General features: G+C 41.5%; 1 protein-coding gene across 1 annotated transcript in view; it reads right to left on the bottom strand.

Moving 5' to 3' along the window:
• PLCB4 (phospholipase C beta 4) overlaps positions 1-17,943 on the bottom strand; it is a 319,181-nt gene that overhangs the window by 284,278 nt on the left and 16,960 nt on the right. The window contains 1 exon segment of the mRNA XM_030558019.1: positions 9,706-9,765. The gene's annotated coding sequence lies outside the window, so the exon portion shown is untranslated.

Consider the following 17,943-nt stretch of genomic DNA (forward strand, 5'->3'; position numbering starts at 1 on the left):
GCCTGAGCCAGGCAGCACTGCCAACAGAAATTTTAATGGCCCGGTTGGTGGTGCTGAGCAGAGCCACCGCGACCCAGTGCCTTACATTCCATGACCCAGTACTGGGTTGCGATCTGCAGTTTGAAAGCCACTGATCTAGAAATCATGCTCTTAGGCGGCCTCTGAGCATGCCTACTGGAAAGGACCCAGCATAAAACACAGCCAAGGAGAAGTACCCCCTGCTACCCATAATCAATAGCCAGGCGGTTACGGAACTTCACCCACAGTGTAGGAGACCCAGGTTCAAATCCCCCCTCTACAGATATGGAGCAGTGACTTGAACTCAGATCTCCCACCTCTTGAGTAAGTGCCCTAATCACTGAGTATTCCAAGGTGGGGCCCTCTCAATTGCTCTTGTTGAAGCTGTTCCACTTTGTATAAAATTTGAAACTAATGTTAACCAAACACATTGGGACGGGAAATCTATTAAGGAAAGGCATTTTGTGGAATTTTGTGGTGCTTGGTTCCAAACAGGTGGAAATACTGTGCAAAACAACAAAAAAGCAGCTTCTCCCTCCGCACCATTATCTCAGTCGTTTTCTTTCTAACCTCATACGAAAACAATAAAAGCGTAAATCTGCAGCTGCCATGCACACGACGTATGAATGTGGGCCAATCTGAAGAAAAATATCCACTGGGCAAATGTTCTGGCAGTTCTCAATGACAGGGCTCAGCATTAAGGGTTGAGGAGGGGAGAAGAGGAGAGACAAATGAATACAATATTTTATCCAAACTTAATTGCCTACTGAATGAATTCTTGATTTTTTTTCTTCACATTTCATACTTTTTTTCATTTTTTCTCCTATCTCTCATTTTTACATCAGACCTTTCTGTATTTTTCTTTTTCTTTCCTCGTTTATTTTGCATCTTGTCTGATATCTTCCATCATGTTTTTCCTCCTGCTTAGCCAAATTCTGCTATTTATTCCTCTCTCCCTCTCTCTCTCACACACACACACAAACTCTGCCCCCACTGAAATTAGTGGCAAAAAGCCCACTGACTTCAATGGTGTCATGATTTCACCCACAATCTCAGGTGACCATGAACCCAGCCCTCCACCTCTCACATATGGAGAGAATCTCTCAGCCCTCAGTTACAAAAACTTTTACCGTGCTAATACGCAGACATGCAACAATGTTTTCCCTTTCCAGATGTTTCTTTGGGCACTCAGTTCAAGTGCCTGAACTTCATGCTTGTACCCTGAGCATATATATCGTGCCTAAAATATCACAGTGATGGACACTTTACTACTCTAATCTAATCTATAACAGCTACATGCTCATTTCCTGATTTAGATAATATTAGGAAATAATCCACTTGTCAGAGACTACCCTGAGGGGCGGGGGTGACATTAATTGTCACACGTTACACAATGTATATACACCTCTACCCCGATATAACGGGAATCAATATAACACAAATCGGATATAACGCAGTAAAGCGGCGCTCCGGGGAGGGCGGGGCTGCACACTCCTGCGGATCAAAGCAAGTTCAATATAACGTGGTTTCACCTATAATGCGGTAAGATTTTTTGGCTCCCGAGGACAACGTTATATCAGGGTAGAGATGTACATATATTGGATTGTATCCCTCTCCCACAAACCGAACCCTTTATGTGCCACTTGTCTTTGCATATTGTAACTTCTTCAGGGCAGGGACCATTTCCTCATGTGTTTGTACAGAATGGGGTCCCAATTCCGGTTTGTGGCTCTTGGCACTACTGCAACATAAATATCAAATAAAATAATCATACGATTTAAAATAGTTACATAACATTTCACAGAACACAATAAATTACCTCTCCTTCTTAAGGACAAAAAATAACTGTGATGGAAAATTATATAAATAATCCATTAACAAAATTGCTATACGAGAAAACCTTCTCAGCCAAAAACAACAGCTACTTAGCTTCAATTTTTGTTCATATGTACAAGTTCATAGGAGTAGCACGCAAGTGCCCAAGGGAAGCATTAGGCCTTTAAAAGGACATCAACAATTTTAAAAAAAGATCACACAGCTGGCTCAAAATTTCTTACCTAACTAGAGTAACATACAAGCTCACCAGAAACACAGGAACTGCCAGACTGGATCAGACCTATGGTCCATCTAGTCCAGGAGCCTGTCTCTGACAATGGCTAGTACAGATACTTCAGAGGAAGGCAGATGTGGGATAACCTTGCACATTAGGTCTCATCCTAATTTCTAACAGTTAAAGATTGGCTTAATCCATGAAGCATGACATTTCTTATCCCTACCAAAATATTTATTATCATTAATTATGATAACTCTGGATAGTCTCAATAGCCATACAAGTCTGCAACATCCTTTCCCCCTACTTCCCCATTTCTATAGAGTTCACTAACTTATATGAGTGCACCACAGTGTTTGGACTGCATAAATATTTCAATAAAATAAGAATACGACTTTACAGTGGCATTATTTTAGTACATTCGACTCCATCTAAGAGGTGCATAAACTGTCTGACAAACAATCCAACAACCCACTAATGGCTATTTTGTCGCAAACTGGAAAGAGAGCTTCCTCAGCCCATTTTGCAGACCTCGCTGTGGTTTTCTCCCTTGGTTAATGGTTCCCACAGTCTCTCCTTCTCCTTCCAAAACATCAGTTCCTGATCTTCCTCCCCACTCACTCTGCAACTTGTTTACCCTTCCCACCTTGTATTCCCCCCACACACACACACACACCCCTCAGCATTCACCTTTTCCAAGTAGGCTCTGATAACTGGATTTTGGAGTCGTTAAACAAAACATTCTTTTGGAGGAAAAGTATGGGAAGTACATGGGCAGGAACAACACGGAGAATGCTGAAAATCGTGTTTCATCTGGTTTTAGGAATCTTAGTTAGTTTTTCTTTTTCTTCTCTTTTCTTTTTTCGTTTGTTTGTTTTACCCTGTTGGCTCCAAGTTTTATGGCCAAAGAGAGTTTGAGCACTCTTGTCCCAGAAATGTGGTAAGAATAAAATAATTTTTCTTATGAAAACCATGTCCATTTGAAGAGCAAAAAGACAGCATACTCGCTGCCTTAATAAGCTGTCCTTGTTGCTCAGGAACAGATGCTGACTTGTTCAAGGTAAAGAACTCCATTTCCAAAAGCCAGGGACCTCATGCATAACGGATTAGATAGACTGCAGGAGCCAATGGACCTGATTAAAAGAACAGTAGAAGGATTCATAGGAAGAATAGATGCTGCAGAGCCATGGGTAACTGAGATGGAAAATTCAGCCCCAGGACAAAATTACTTAATTGCAATGCTTATTAAAGACAATAAGAGGTTATCCAGTACTGTCAGGGATATCAAGACTATATCTAGGGTCAAAAAATTACACTATTAAGCATCTGAGAGTAATGAACTGGGCGATTTGGCAGAGGACGCAGTGGTCTCTAGCCAGAAAGTCTTAGCTGCCAATTCTGCTCTCAAATAGTTGCCATCACTTTCATAGTGGGAGTGCCACGTATCGGATAATAGAATTGGGTCCTTAGCATACAACTGGGGAGAAAGTCTTTTAGGAACAGATCCTGTCCTCAGTTATACCAACATGGATCCAAAGTAATTATACTGATGCCAATGGAGTCACTCCAGATCCACACTAGTATAAGGAGCAGAATTTGGCCCACAGTACTTCTGCAATCCTGGCAAAAGGATTACAAAGAGGTAAAAACTCATCAGGCTTGGTTCTCCTCACACTTGAACTGGTTTTACACCAATGTAATTCCACTGATTACAAAACAGGTTACTCCTGATTTACACCTGTGTGAGTAAATGAAGACTGAGCAACTTGTTCGAAATACCATCAGAGCTTTATAAAGGTGCCTCCAGTCTCATTCCACTGTTCTGAAGGCTTCCAGAATTATCAATGAGTTGGCCTTCCAAAGCTAACAGGTATTTTCATGCCTGTCAAAGCAATGAAAGGACTTGCCTCCACTTAAAAAACAAAACAAAACTGAATCACGAGACAGTTTCGTACCAAGCATGGCTTCTGGAGTGGGGAGAGAATTACTATTCTTTTACATTGCCAGAGGGCATCATGACATTTACAAAGGATCTGAAGCATAGGGAGGGAGTAGTTACTTCTTTCCAGTTACTAGACAGATAAAACATATATTGAAGCACTTGGAACCATTTCCTTCATAGTACTGTATTCAATGACATTTTGCCAATGCTATCGTGTGATTGAGATTAAGGCTGTCAAGCGACTAAAAAAAATTAATCCTGATTTATCGCGCAATAGAATACAATTTTTTCAATATTTTTGGATGTTTTCACATTTTCAAATATAATGATTTCAATTACAACAGAGAATACAAAGTGGCCAGTGCTCACTTTAAATTTGTTTTATTACAAATAGTTGCACTATTAAAAACAAAAGAAATAATATTTTTCAATTAACCTAATACAAGTTCTGTAGGGCAAGCTCCTTATCATGAAAGTTGAACTTATAGATGGAGAATTATGTAAAAAAAAACCCTGCATTCAAAAATTAAACAATGTAAAATTTTAAGTACCTGCAGGTCCACTCAGCCCTACTTCTTATTCAGCCAGTCGATCAGACAAACAAGTTTGTAAACCAGAAGTGGGCAGCATTATCTTCTGAAAACGTAAACAATGTCACCTGAAAGTGAGAACAGGTGTTCTCATGGCACTGCTATAGCCAGTGTCACAAGATATTTATGTGCCAGATGCACTAAAGATTGAGATGTCCCTTCATGTTTCAACCACCATTCCAGGGGACATGCGTCCATGCTGATGATGGGTTCTGCTCAATAACAATCCAAAGCAGTGTGGACTGACGTATATTCATTTTCATTATATGACTGAGATGCCACCAAAAGAAGGCTGGTTTTCTTTTTTGGCGGTTCGGGGTTTTTTTTCCGCACTGGAATGCTGCTCTGTTAAGACTTCTGAAAGCATGCTCGACATCACATACCTCTCAGTTTTGGAAGGCATGTCAGATTCTTAAACTTTTGGTTGAGTGCTGTAGCTATCTTTAGAAATCTCACATTAGCACTATCTTTGCGTTTTGTCAAATTTGCAGTGAAAGTGTTCTTAAAATGAACAACATGCGCTGGGTCATCATCCGATACCGCTATAACATGAAATATATGGCAGAAAGTGGGTAATACAGAGCAGAGGACATACAATTCTCCCCCAAGGAGTTCAATCACAAATTTATTAATGCATTATTTTTTAACAAGCGTCACGAATGCTAGCCGAAGCATGAAGGGGCATATGAATGTTTAGCATATCTGGCATGTAAATACCTTCCAATACCAGCTACAAAAGTGCCAAGCAAATGCCTGTTCTCACTTTCTGGAGATACTGTAAATAAGAAGAGGGTAGCATGATCTCCCGTAAATGTAAAACAAACTTGCTGATCTTAGTGATTGGCTGAACAAGAAGTAGGACTGAGTGGACTTGTAGGCACTGAACTTTTACATTGTTTGAGTGCAATTATAGAACAAAATAAAGCTACATTTGTAAATTGCACTTTCATGACAAAGAGCATGTACCTGTATGAGGTGAGCTGAGAAATACTATTTCTTTTTATCATTTTTACAATGCTAATATTTGTAATAAAAAATAATATATATTTTGATTTCAATTACAACACAGAATACAATATCTACAAAAATGTAGAAAAATATCCAAAATATTTAATAAATGTCAACTGGTATTTTATTGTTTAACAGTGTGATTAAAACTGCAAATAATCGGGATTAACTTTTTTAATTGTGATTAATTTCTTAGAATTAATCACGTGAGTTAACTGCGATTAATCAACAGCCCTAGTTGAGATATAATTTTGCCACCCCTTCTGTTTGAAGAGCTGTTTTGGTGAACTTTTCAGTTGAGAAGTGTTTGCAGGATTTTGCTTGGTCTTTTTTAAATAAGCTTTATGTCATGTGTTCTCTCAGATCACTCGGATGTATGAAGGAAACAGATTGAGCTTGAATACCTTTACTATTACGGGCCAGTTTTTGGAGGATCCTTGAGCCATTTTGCAGCCACAATTAACTGCGGATACAGAATCTTACACCTAGATGTCTAAGTGCCCAATTTGTGCATAAACTCAAGTACATACATATCGAAACAGTCGCACAATTAATTGTGCCAACCAAAAAGGAGGTGGCATGTTTTAAAACAAAAGTTAGGCTCTCCCTCCGTCTGTGCCTTCATCACAAAAAGTGAAGTTGGAATCCCTAACTTTGCCTTCTTCCCTCTGAAAACAGCCTGCCCTAATTTCTGCCTTCCTATACAAAGCCTCGTAGGGCCAAATCCTGCCCTTACACCCCACACAATCTCAAGGAAATCAGCTGGTGTTTGGGGCTTAATGAAGTCAGTGAGGTTGTTCAGGTGCCACGTGTAGATATGTTTTTTCATTATTTTATTCAGAAATGCCATCCCCACGGACTTCCCCCTTCCCCCTTTTTCATACCCTCCCCCATACACGAATGAAAGGAAAAACCCTGATCTACAGAAAAATTCATCTCCAACTGGCTGAGCTCTCCAATTCTGCCGCACCTGCTCTACGGAAGGGCAGCCAATCAACACTGCTGCACATGCTAAATGGGATTACTGGTGCGTCTCTACGTAGCACAGGCAGCAGGGGGTTCCACCCCAAACCCCCTTCCTCTCTGTTATGTAAACAAAAGATTGGGGCTGCTCCTGGATTGTACAGCCCTTAGATCCCAAAACTAGTCCTAATGCCAACCCCCAGGCATCAGGGTACTATATCCCACACTCCATGTGGGTAGAGAACCTCTCTAGCCGCTCCTTGGGCTCCATATATGACCAGCAAGAAAAAACCCTTATTTCCTGGACCAGTGGGACCTCAGACCCTTTCCCTGCCCTGAGCCCAGGAGAAGGGCAGACATGGACTCCACACCAAGGAGAGGTGTTCAAAGCCCACACATTACTCACAGGCATGTCAATGTTACAGCATGTAAATTTATGTACAGTTCTCTCTCCATCAGTATCTATTGGCAGGGATAATTATCGGAACTGAGTCTGAATGTTCTGCATTGAAAGAGACACTGGCCAACAGCATTTCCAAGAGGGAGTGCAGTATGGAAGAACACAAAGGAGTACCAAGGGAACTAACTCATGATGGTGTCTCTTGGTTTTTAGTACCCTATATTTTTAGCATGTTAGCTACTTGAAAAACTGCTTCTCTCCCCATGCAACTCTGAGATTTGGATGAAGTGTTCCACTAGAGACCCCTAGATTTGAATGCTCTGGGGAAAGAGTCAGGGAATTTTTGGCAGAAGGCCTTTGAACCAAACTCTGCTCTCATTTACTTGGTGTAAATCTAGAAACTCTGGCCTTTGCTTTCCCAAAGTCTGTGGACCTTCAGGATGTGGTGTAAAGCTTATACCCAAATTCAGATGTGCCCGAACGGTGGTCTAAGTTTACACAATCAGAGTAAATGGGTTGAATATGGGTACAAGTGCTAAATATTGCCCTCTGCACCAATCTATGCAAAATGAGTAACTCACACCCAGAGAGGAAAAGAAGGGAGTTTAGCAAGAACAGCAACTTATAGCAGGGTGTAAAAAAATAAATAAATAAAGGCAGCTTCCCCTATCTTATCTTACATCCTCAGTTAGTTGTTTTAACCACAACAGATAAGTAACTTAGCCCAGTAATTATATCACTTCTGAATTCGGTCCTGAGCCTTCAGTGGGAGTTGTCACTTACACTAACCCTACACCAGGAAAGAACCTGGCTCCATCTGTCTAGTCAGACTTTTGCTGTGAGGGTTGTCGGGGTGTGTTTATGTTAAGTGATAATTTCCAAGGAAGAGTCTATTTTTGGTTGACGTAAGTTAATATTTTTGTTTTTCATTGTTTTAGCTAAGTGGATGTGTGCCCAGAAGAGAATCACAGTGGGAGCATTTTAATAATTTTAAAACAAACAAAACAACAGCGAGAGAACATTGGGTCAGAGTGCAACAGTCCCCGAAATCACACTGCACAGTGTAGGGGTACGCTGGACACCAAAAGGAGTTGAAGCCAGGAGGCAGATCACCCTAGACAGCAAGTGCATTTTAATTTGATGGTTCAGTGTCAGAACCCACACGCTTCTAGAAAGACATGCATAGGTCTGACACTACAAGCTGTTAGGTAGCTCTGCCTATTTATTGAAGATCAGTATTCGACAATGTGTTCAACAATTCACATCACTTTTACAATGACTAACCCCCATGACCACAAGTTACAGATAATGCACTAGATCCAGCTACATCACTGCCAGTCATCTGTTCGTTTACCCTTGTTTAATTCTAACTTTTTGCAAGGAGCCTCTTCAAGCATAAGGGTGCAAGCAAGGTCCCATCCTTTGAGATGTTCACAGAGTCAGAGTTTAAGGCCAGGAGGAACCACCAGATCATCTAGGCTGACCTCTTGGTATGTGACAGGTCACTAAATACCACCCAGCCACCTGCACAATGAACCCCAAAACCAGAATTAGCCCAAGGGTATTACAGCTCTGACTTTCTCCTCTACAATTTTCCAAGGCCCACCTCTCCAAATGATCCCACCTCTGCAGAGCTCCTCCCTTCAATCAGAAGCTTTCAATGCCTTTATAGTCTAAGGAACCACCTCAGTATCCATCACATGCCAGAAGAGCCTCACGGGGTGATGCTGTTACACATTTATTAACTGCAGAAACATCAAAAATAAAATATATCTATTTCACACTCAATCACTAATATTTCACCATTCTTTGCACTGAAATAAGTTCTACATTCAGCTCGCATTTGGATCATCATCCCCTTGCTTATGCACATTGATATGATCATGGACAGACATCAAAGGGGCCCACTTCAGACCAATGGATCAGTTTATGCGAAGGAGGCAATTCCACCACATGTGCTGGTATCAGATGATTTGCTGTTACACACAGTTTGAGGACACCTGACAGACTGGTGGTGGTTGTCTGAGTTTTTGGCCTACTCAGCCAGGAACCAGTTGTTGAAGCAGGACAGTGTTGCTTGGAACTGCCTCTGACCATTGTGCCTAAATGGCATACATCTCTTGGATGTTGGGAGCAAATACAGTGAGATCCTGGCTGCTGGAGGGGCATACTAGCAATATTCAAGGCTAGCAGCACAGGTGAGATTTTTCCCTACGTGGAGATAAAATTAACTAACTGTCGGGAGTGGCAGGTGCTCACAAGCCCACAGAGGGGGTTAATGCCTCTTTCCTGTACATTTGACACTTGAATGAGGCCTGGTGATTGCTTCATAAAGTGGCTTGCTCGGGCCTGGGAATAAGATGGGTCTCATAAGCCCAGGAAATGTCAGGATGCTATGGATTTAGAATCAAAAAAGTGAAGGGGGCACCGACAGCCTAGGCAATTTGGGGGCATCTGTGGCACTAGCCCTCCGCCCCCATTCACCACTGTCAGGACTGGTTGCTTTTAGGAGCTATTTTAAGGCTCAGTAAATTTGCAGCAAATGGTGTGTCCATGCTCATTGACCCTTACTGGTCTCATTTCCAAACAGCTATTCTTTGCTCTGGAATAAGTTCCATTTTCCACTACCATTAACCACAAGGCATAGCAGCATTAAGCTACATTTTGAACTGGAGTCATCTACAAACACAGTACAAAAAAATGCTAAAAAGAAGGAAAAAGAAAAGACATCTACCTTTGTAAACCAACGATCACTTTGTAGAGGTTTCCATGGTGGAGAAATTGCTGATTTCCCCTAAAAAGCAAAAAACAAAAGGGATGTTTTTTCAGAAACAAAGATACTATATCTGAAAGTACTCAAAGCTGTAAATTAAATATATAATAGAACATCGTGCCTATTTTAAAAACAGCAAATTCAAAGAACAGTCATTGCTTATACAAATTAAAAAACTTGTCTGTGCTTATCCTAACAAAATACAATAGATTATTCCAAATGGCATAGTTTTTCCAATACATTCCTTCCCCCCCCCCACTGAATGAGACAATGTGCAGTATTGCAGTTTACATCAAAACATTGTTGACTGGTGTTAGTCTTACTTTGAAATTCCCTTATGCAGTGGTTATCAAAACAAAAACAAAATATGAGCCATAGCCTATGGGTGAGTCTTTGACATGTTCTATCAGTTTTTTCCAAAACATTCAGGCCAGACTGTAACCTTATAATCATGCTCAGTGTGTAGTCTGCTTACCCAGAAGCAGGACAGGAATCTGATTTCAACACTGAGGTTCACATCTCTGCCTCCCCCTTGCTCTACGGCAGGGTATAAAGTGACTGTGCAGCACAAGCAAGTACACTAGAGGGGGATGAACTAAGGCTCCATCCACTCCCACCCCTGGCAGACCACTCCCCACCCACTTGTGCGGGAAAGGAATTAGCAGCCCATAGGAATGCAGCACAGGTAGCCAGCACAGAGCAGTAACGTGGCTCACTCCACCCCTTTACTCCCTTGTACGGGAGCACAGCCAGGCCCCCAACTGAGCCTTCATTAACTACCGATCACATTTTAATATTTTAACTACCCGTCTACCTTGATATAACGTGACCAGATATAACAAGAATCAGATATAACGCGGTAAAGCAGCGCTCCAGGGGGTGGGGCTGCGCACTCCAGTGGATCAAAGCAAGTTCAATATAACACGGTTTCACCTGTAACGCGGTAAGATTTTTTGGCTCCCGAGGACAGCATTATATCAGGGCAGAGGTGTATCTGCAGTATACCCCACACAGCAGTTTCATTGCTTACTGAGTGAAACTGATCCCTTGCACACTCTTGCACAAACTCAGAATTTAAGCGGTGAGGAGGGATTTGCTCCAAATCGAGTGAATTTCACTCTATACGAATATTGTAAATTGCTTTTGTTTTGTTGTTAGTTTACAAAAAAAAACAGTCCAACAACAAATGCACCATACTGATTTGCACATTAAATCATGCACACGCTGGAGAGCTCAAAATACAATGAACACTCATATGGGGGTAATTCCTGGAGTAAGAAGGCAGGGAAGGAATTAAAGGAATAGGGGTGGGAAGGGGAAAAGGAAAATCTCTTTTCAAAAAGCTGTCTGAATCTGGATTTAGATGAGACCATGATGTTATCAAAAGTATCTGAAGTGATCTAGGTAAATAACACACATTTTAGAATCTGCTAAAATATTTACTTCCAGTCATGTTTAAACAGATTAATACAGTTCACTGTAATGACTCCCAATAAATCTGTATTAATAACTCCTAAATAATTGTACAAAGCTTACTTGTTCCTCTCTTTTCATTTAATCTTTTTCTACAAAGCAAAAAAAAAAAATTAAAATCACAAAAGTCATTGTATCCACTTGGCATGTCATTGGGACTAATTCTGAGCTGGTGCCTTTCAAAATCTTGAGGAAAAGAAAGTGATATAAAAAAAGAAGACCTATGACTGTTTAATACATTTATCCTATCCAGTTCTAATAACCTTTTTTTTATGTTTTCCACTATTATTACATTTTTAACTATTTAACACCAAAGCGGCCAGATCTGGGAGCGCATGATGACCAGAATCTCCTCAAAATTGCTCTAAGAATGAGGCTGCTGGCAAGTCTATATTTTGCAGACAGTTGCAACTATTAGACATCTGTCTCCACATTTTTGTTTAATATACATCTTGCTGAAATGAATAACACTGCATTCTAAGTGAATATCACTCCAATCGAAACTGCTTAACCATGCACAATACTGTAGTAGCAGAGAACCCTGTGTTATCTAGTTCAATACCTGGTCACCAGAGAGCACCGTAATGCCAATGGTAAATAGAACACCACTCTAAGTGGCAGAGGTGACCACTCTCAGGAGACAGCCAGAGGCTATGTGACAGCAAGCGCAGCAACGCGGCTGTGGAGGAAAGGCTGGGCAACCTAAAAGCTGTGACTGATAGGCTGGGCAGAGACATACCCTCAGCAGGAGGTCAGCATGGAGGGATCCCAAGGAGACTCTTGCCTTTATACCCCAGGACTGGACTGCTCCTAGAGGCTGAATGAGGGACTGCTGGGTTGACTTTTGTTGTAATCGTTAAAGCACTGAGCCTGGGGACATCTGCACTTTTTATTTCTGGTAGCTGCAGTAAAAGTAGCCTCTGCTACTCTAAGTGTTTATGGGAAGCTACTAGGGGCTAGAGCATCGTGCCCTCACTACAGGGGGCACTAAGATACAAATGATGCCTTCCCTCCACCAAGCTATGCGCCTTGAGGGAGAACTGCAGAGAGCAGCCAGCCAAAGTCTTCAGCCATAGGGATAGGAGCAGCTCCAACTCTTTGCCTCAGCTTTGTTCCACACCTGCCTTTCTTACCTTCTGCTCTCCCTTTATCCCCCTCAGCCCCTTCCCTTTGAGCTGATCCCCGCCTAACGAAACCCTCCCCCCAAAAAATCATGGAACTAACATGCCATTTGCTACCATCACATTGCTCACTCTGCTTGGGAGTTCTACGCTTCCCCCTGCCCTGAATGTGTCTGGTCTATTCAGACGGTAAGTGCCATAACTGTTTCTGTACAGCACCCAGCACAATGGGGCCCCATTCTCGGTTGGCTCTTGTACCACCATAATGCACACAATTAATGATCATAACAATGTACAGCACCTAGCACACTGGAGTCCTGGTATTTCACTGGTACTCTAGATACTACAATAATAATTACATAGTCATGGAGTGGCTACAGTGTTTGCCTCTGGGTTGATGGTACACAGACCACCATGCCAGGTATGCAGGGAGAACTGTATCACAGTACCTCACAGTCATACCCTATACTGGTGTTGGTTACAATGATTTTAGGCTGTGTTGTTAGTAACAGTAAATCACTTGATTGAAGACTACACTGAATTCTCTCCAAGCTGCCAGAGGTGTACAGCAATTCCCACCAGAATTGAAACCATTCCAGAAATATAAACTGAATCTGAGGGGATAACTGTTGAGGGGGTTGGATGTTCCATTTTCACTAAATATTGACAATGTGTTCTTCCAGTAAAAGAAAACAAAAGCTTGCTTTACTTAAAAAAAACAATAGCTCCAACTTCTCTGCTTACCCCAATGCACCTTTATATTGGTCTCACTACTGCACAATCACACACAGAAGACTAACCCAGTTTCTACAGTCGTTTCTAGGGACAAGTGAAATCAGCTCACAGCACAGAATAATTAACTCACTACTCAAAACATGCTGCTGTAGGGAAAATGATGCAAGACATAACAATAATATCTTAATACATAAACAGATCATTCCAACAGTTTGTAAGACACATGATGGATATTTTTATTCTGCATCTAGAGATTCTGGGGCAAATTCAACTCAGTTATACCAGTCTAAATCCAGGGTAAATCCACCAGTCACTTGCATTACTCCAGACTTAATGTATATAACACAGCAGAATTTGGCCCAAAATTCCTATCGTCTGTCATTTATAGCCTTTCGGGGGGGGAAATTACCTTTGGGTCTGAAATTTCTAATGTTCCATTTCGGCCCAAGACTGACGTTGAAAAGTTTAATGAAAAAAAAATTCAGCTTCTGTTTCTTTGTACAAATAGAAATAAAGTCTCTTTCACCAGTTTAGTATTTTTCAGAAGCTTGTTTCTGCTCAGAAACTCCAATGGTCTTTTTAGTGAGACGGTAAACTCTTTGGGGCAAGAACTTCGAACCAGATTGAAGACTCGGTCGCACTCATGGAAATGCCGAGTGACCATCGATTTCAATCGCCGGAACAGCCCACAGCTGCTACTTCAAGTTTATCGTCACACCATCGTTGGTTGTAAAGTCAGTGCAGACACGGACATGACCTAAGTAAGGTTCTCACTTCTCTCATGCCATAAAGAAAAATAAAATATGGAGGGATAAATAAGTTGACCCTATATATCTTGCTACATACCAAGCTCTTCAAAGGGGGTCACTAACCATGGGATCCTCACTTTCTAGGTACCTGACTTGAGACCCTAGGATCTGCATTGCAGAACTGTTGGGCACTCGCTTCTCATAATTGAACTCCATGGGAGCTGTGCTTTGAACATATATAGGGCTATAGATGCCTACATACACCATAAAATTGTGGGCTTGGCATCTCAGTTTAGGCATTCAGAATTAGTGGAAACTTTTGACCTTACTCATTCTGTGCCCTCAGTGCCCCCTCCGTAAAATGTGGAGTTATGAAGTTAAATGAATTCATGTTTGTGAAGCACTCAGATACTAGAGTGCTACAGAAAAGCCCATGAGAAAATTCATGTTCTGTCTTCAGAGGAGGGCTTGAATAGCGTGTACTAAAGAAGGCACTGGGCAACATACTGAACATTTATTTATTTGAAGACAGCACGCACTGTGCCTCATTAAATATATTTCTCTTTCAGATTTACACAATACATAGCATTGCACAGCTGAAGCATGAGGGTTCCGATCCCTGGATAACCAGTAGCCCATCTAAGGCTCTGGAAGCAAACAGCCAACCATCGCTAGCTGGAAATCATGACCAGACCCATTCAATTTAAGCCTCCTTACAGCAGCCTATCCATCTCAGCATCTCTGGAGCTTGAATGATGAAGGGAGGCTGATTCACCGGGCTTCGCAAATGGATCCCATGGCACACTGCAGAACTAATCCCAAGATTGCACTGTGCACTGGGCCCAGGATTTGTGGAAAAGCAGGAGGGATTCTTCCGGAAATGGAAAGGCTGGATCCATAGTAGACAGGAAGAGGAGGTTACATCCAGTCACTTAATGCGACAAACTTCTTTCCAGAGTTTCTCTGGGATAATGTAGACAGAGAAGCTAAACAACATCTCTGGCTGTAGGACACTAAGGATCGCAGATACCCATATATAACCCTAAAAATCAGCTCTGGCAATGTCCCATATCACACAGGCAAAAATAAAAGAACCATCAGGTTATACTGCCAGTCCTTTCCCTATTCTATACTTGGGTATATACATGGTCAATGTTCCCAAAATGGCCAAGACAATTTTCACCAGATTCACAGATTCTTCCTTTATAGTTTCTCTGTTAATGACCTTATGGACCCAAGATACGTTCTGTCCACTGCTAGTTCTTTGATAAAGTGGTGTCAGCTGGTACAAGGCCTGTGGCCAGGAAATTTTCCTCACCAAAACAACATTAAGTCACCATTCTGCTTCTTACCAACACTTATCCAAAGACAGACACTGCCAGATTTTGCTTTCAGGGAAGCTTACTGCTTTGACAAAGCTGAGCTCTTCACAGTTTTATATGCAGCTTTGGAGAAACTTCAGCTCATTCCTGCAACGGAGGGTTACCAGGAACATTGGTCTGTCATCTGTGATACATTCTACACACACATATCAATTACTTCCTCCCGTTCAAAGTCCTGCCATGTCTTCACCCACACACAAAACCAAAAGGCCCCAGCACAAATCAGACTTATTAGGGCACTGGGCTGGCTACCACTGGTGGCATGAACTCTGGTTGTCCTTCAAGAAGGTAAGCAAATTGTAGCCCCTGACCCAGAAAGAGAAAGTCATACCCACTTGCGTAACCCCAGATATTTCTTTGTCTCCTTGCCCTCACATATGAAGAAGTCAAAAACAGAGGGGCACTTAATAGCAGCCAAGTACACAATTTGGCCTGAACCACCTCTGTTACTGGTGATAATGCACCAGAGTTACAGCTGTTTGATGATACCCTGTATAAGTTCCAGTGTGGAGTGGTAGGTGACTGCTAGCGGTGTGCAGTTGGAGGAGGTTTTATTTCTGTTTTGGAGCAAGTCAATCCATACTCAATGACAAAAATCTTTCCTGAATCCCCAGTTCTGGCTTTCAAACAGCTTCCCAAACTCTCCAAGATCATCATCATAAGCAGACTCCCCACAGATCAGGACACAATTGCTCAAAGTGGCGCCAGACCCTGCCAGAAAAACACATGCAAAACCAGCAGACATTTCTCCGCTGCTACAATGATCAGCACGCCCCACAACACACCTGCCAAGATCATGGGTCCTACACATGCCTATCACAACACGTGGAGTACTTTATCCAGGGCACTAAATGCCCCAACAGCAACTATGTGGATGAAACCAGACAATCTCTACGCTCTCAAATGAACTCACACAGGAAAATAGTAAAAGACAAAAACACCCCATCACCTGTGGGTGAACACTTTTCACAAAGCCGTCACTCTATATCTGACCTATCAGTCCTCATCCCCAAAGGAAACCTGTGAAAAACTTTAAACAGACAAGCCTGGAAGCTTAAATTCATAACTTAGTTAGACACTAAAAATCATGGACTGAACAGAACACCGGATTTACGGCTTATTACAATCATCTACAACAACCACTAAACTCACCCCACTCTCCCCTTTTTTTTTGGCCTGTGACTGCAGAGGCGTTAATGGACCACTCCACCTTGAACGGTCCCTTGGAATATGAGCTAACAACCTCTGCTAAACAATCTGTTCCACTTTATATTTAGCAGTGACGCTGAGAGTACCTTTCCCAGACCTGAAGAAGAGCTCTGTGTAGCTCAAAAGCCTGTCTCTCTCACCAACAGAAGTTGGTGGAATAAAAGATATTACCTCACCTGCCTTGTCTCTCTAATATCCTCAGACCAACAGTTACAACAACACTGCAGACATTTCTGCTAAGTCATTTTTCAGGGTTGAACTGCACTTTACTCAGTCATCCAGAGTGCTGTGTTTTCATATGCAGACATCAATTTCATATGCAGACATCAAATTCAGTTTGTTTCACTGTATTCCTTGTATGCAAAAATAAGGCACAAGTAAGGGATGAGTAACCATTGGAACAAACTGTCAAGGGAGGTGGTAGATTCTCTATCTCTTAATGTCTTCAGATAGAGACTGGATGCCTTTCCAGATAATATGCTTAATCAGTTAAGTTAATGGACCCAATACAGGTGTAACTGAGTGAAATGTAATTGCCTCTGATATATAGGAGGTCGGATTAGATAACCTAATAATCCCTTCCAGCCCTAAAATCTATGAATCTACGCAACCTTGCATCCCTGTATACAGGATCTGGATCAAGTAATATCACAGTCAGATATTTTCCAGTAAACTGAGTATCAGTCATATGACACAGTGTAGATGACAAATGACATGATGGCTGAAGTTACTCTGCATGACAAGTCCTTGTTGTACATTTCCTTATCCAGACTGTAGCTTTCTACCTCGGCAGAACCAGTTTAAGAGTGGTTATTCTAAACTGACATTAAAAAACTGAATTTTGTCTGCTTTTGCCAAAAGGATTACCATGATAGAATCAATAGAAAACTCCACTTTCATAAACCACCTCTGGCTGTACAAAGGACATATGTGTTCAGGCATATTGGGTGAAGAAAGTAAACCGCCTTCCCAGTAAAAAAAAAAAAAAGAATTGTATAGCCGGTGGGTATTGCCATTTGGACAGCTTGGCACCGATCTTGCAATTAACATAACATATACTGCACACGCACGCGCTCCCTGCACATTTCCCAGAGCAGGATCAGAGTGCATACGATCAGTCTGAAAAACAAAAGCTACTCTGGATATCTATACAGAATGGGTTATGGACTGGTTGCATGACACATCCAGATTAGTTCCACAGGAAAAAGGATTTTTAATGGCTCTCCAGATGGGCTGGAATTTTAGGATTATTCTTACTGAAAAGCAGACTGACTGTAATGACAGTGATTGCATCCTTTTTAATGACGTTTATAAGCAAACCATTACTGTCTAACGGATTTTTAATATTTTTCTAAAATAAACGGATTATTTTTATCACTCAGAATGTAATAATTTAAAGCAGGCAATAAATAAGATCCTCTTTTGTATAAAATAAACAAAACTGCAGTACCACAAACCCTGATCCTAATACACTTTCAACATACCTCAGAAATACAGGCTAATGTTTTATTTCTAAAATTCCCCAAAGAC

Source organism: Gopherus evgoodei, chromosome 3, assembly GCF_007399415.2.
Source record: "Gopherus evgoodei ecotype Sinaloan lineage chromosome 3, rGopEvg1_v1.p, whole genome shotgun sequence".
NCBI classification, from domain to species: Eukaryota; Metazoa; Chordata; order Testudines; family Testudinidae; genus Gopherus; species Gopherus evgoodei.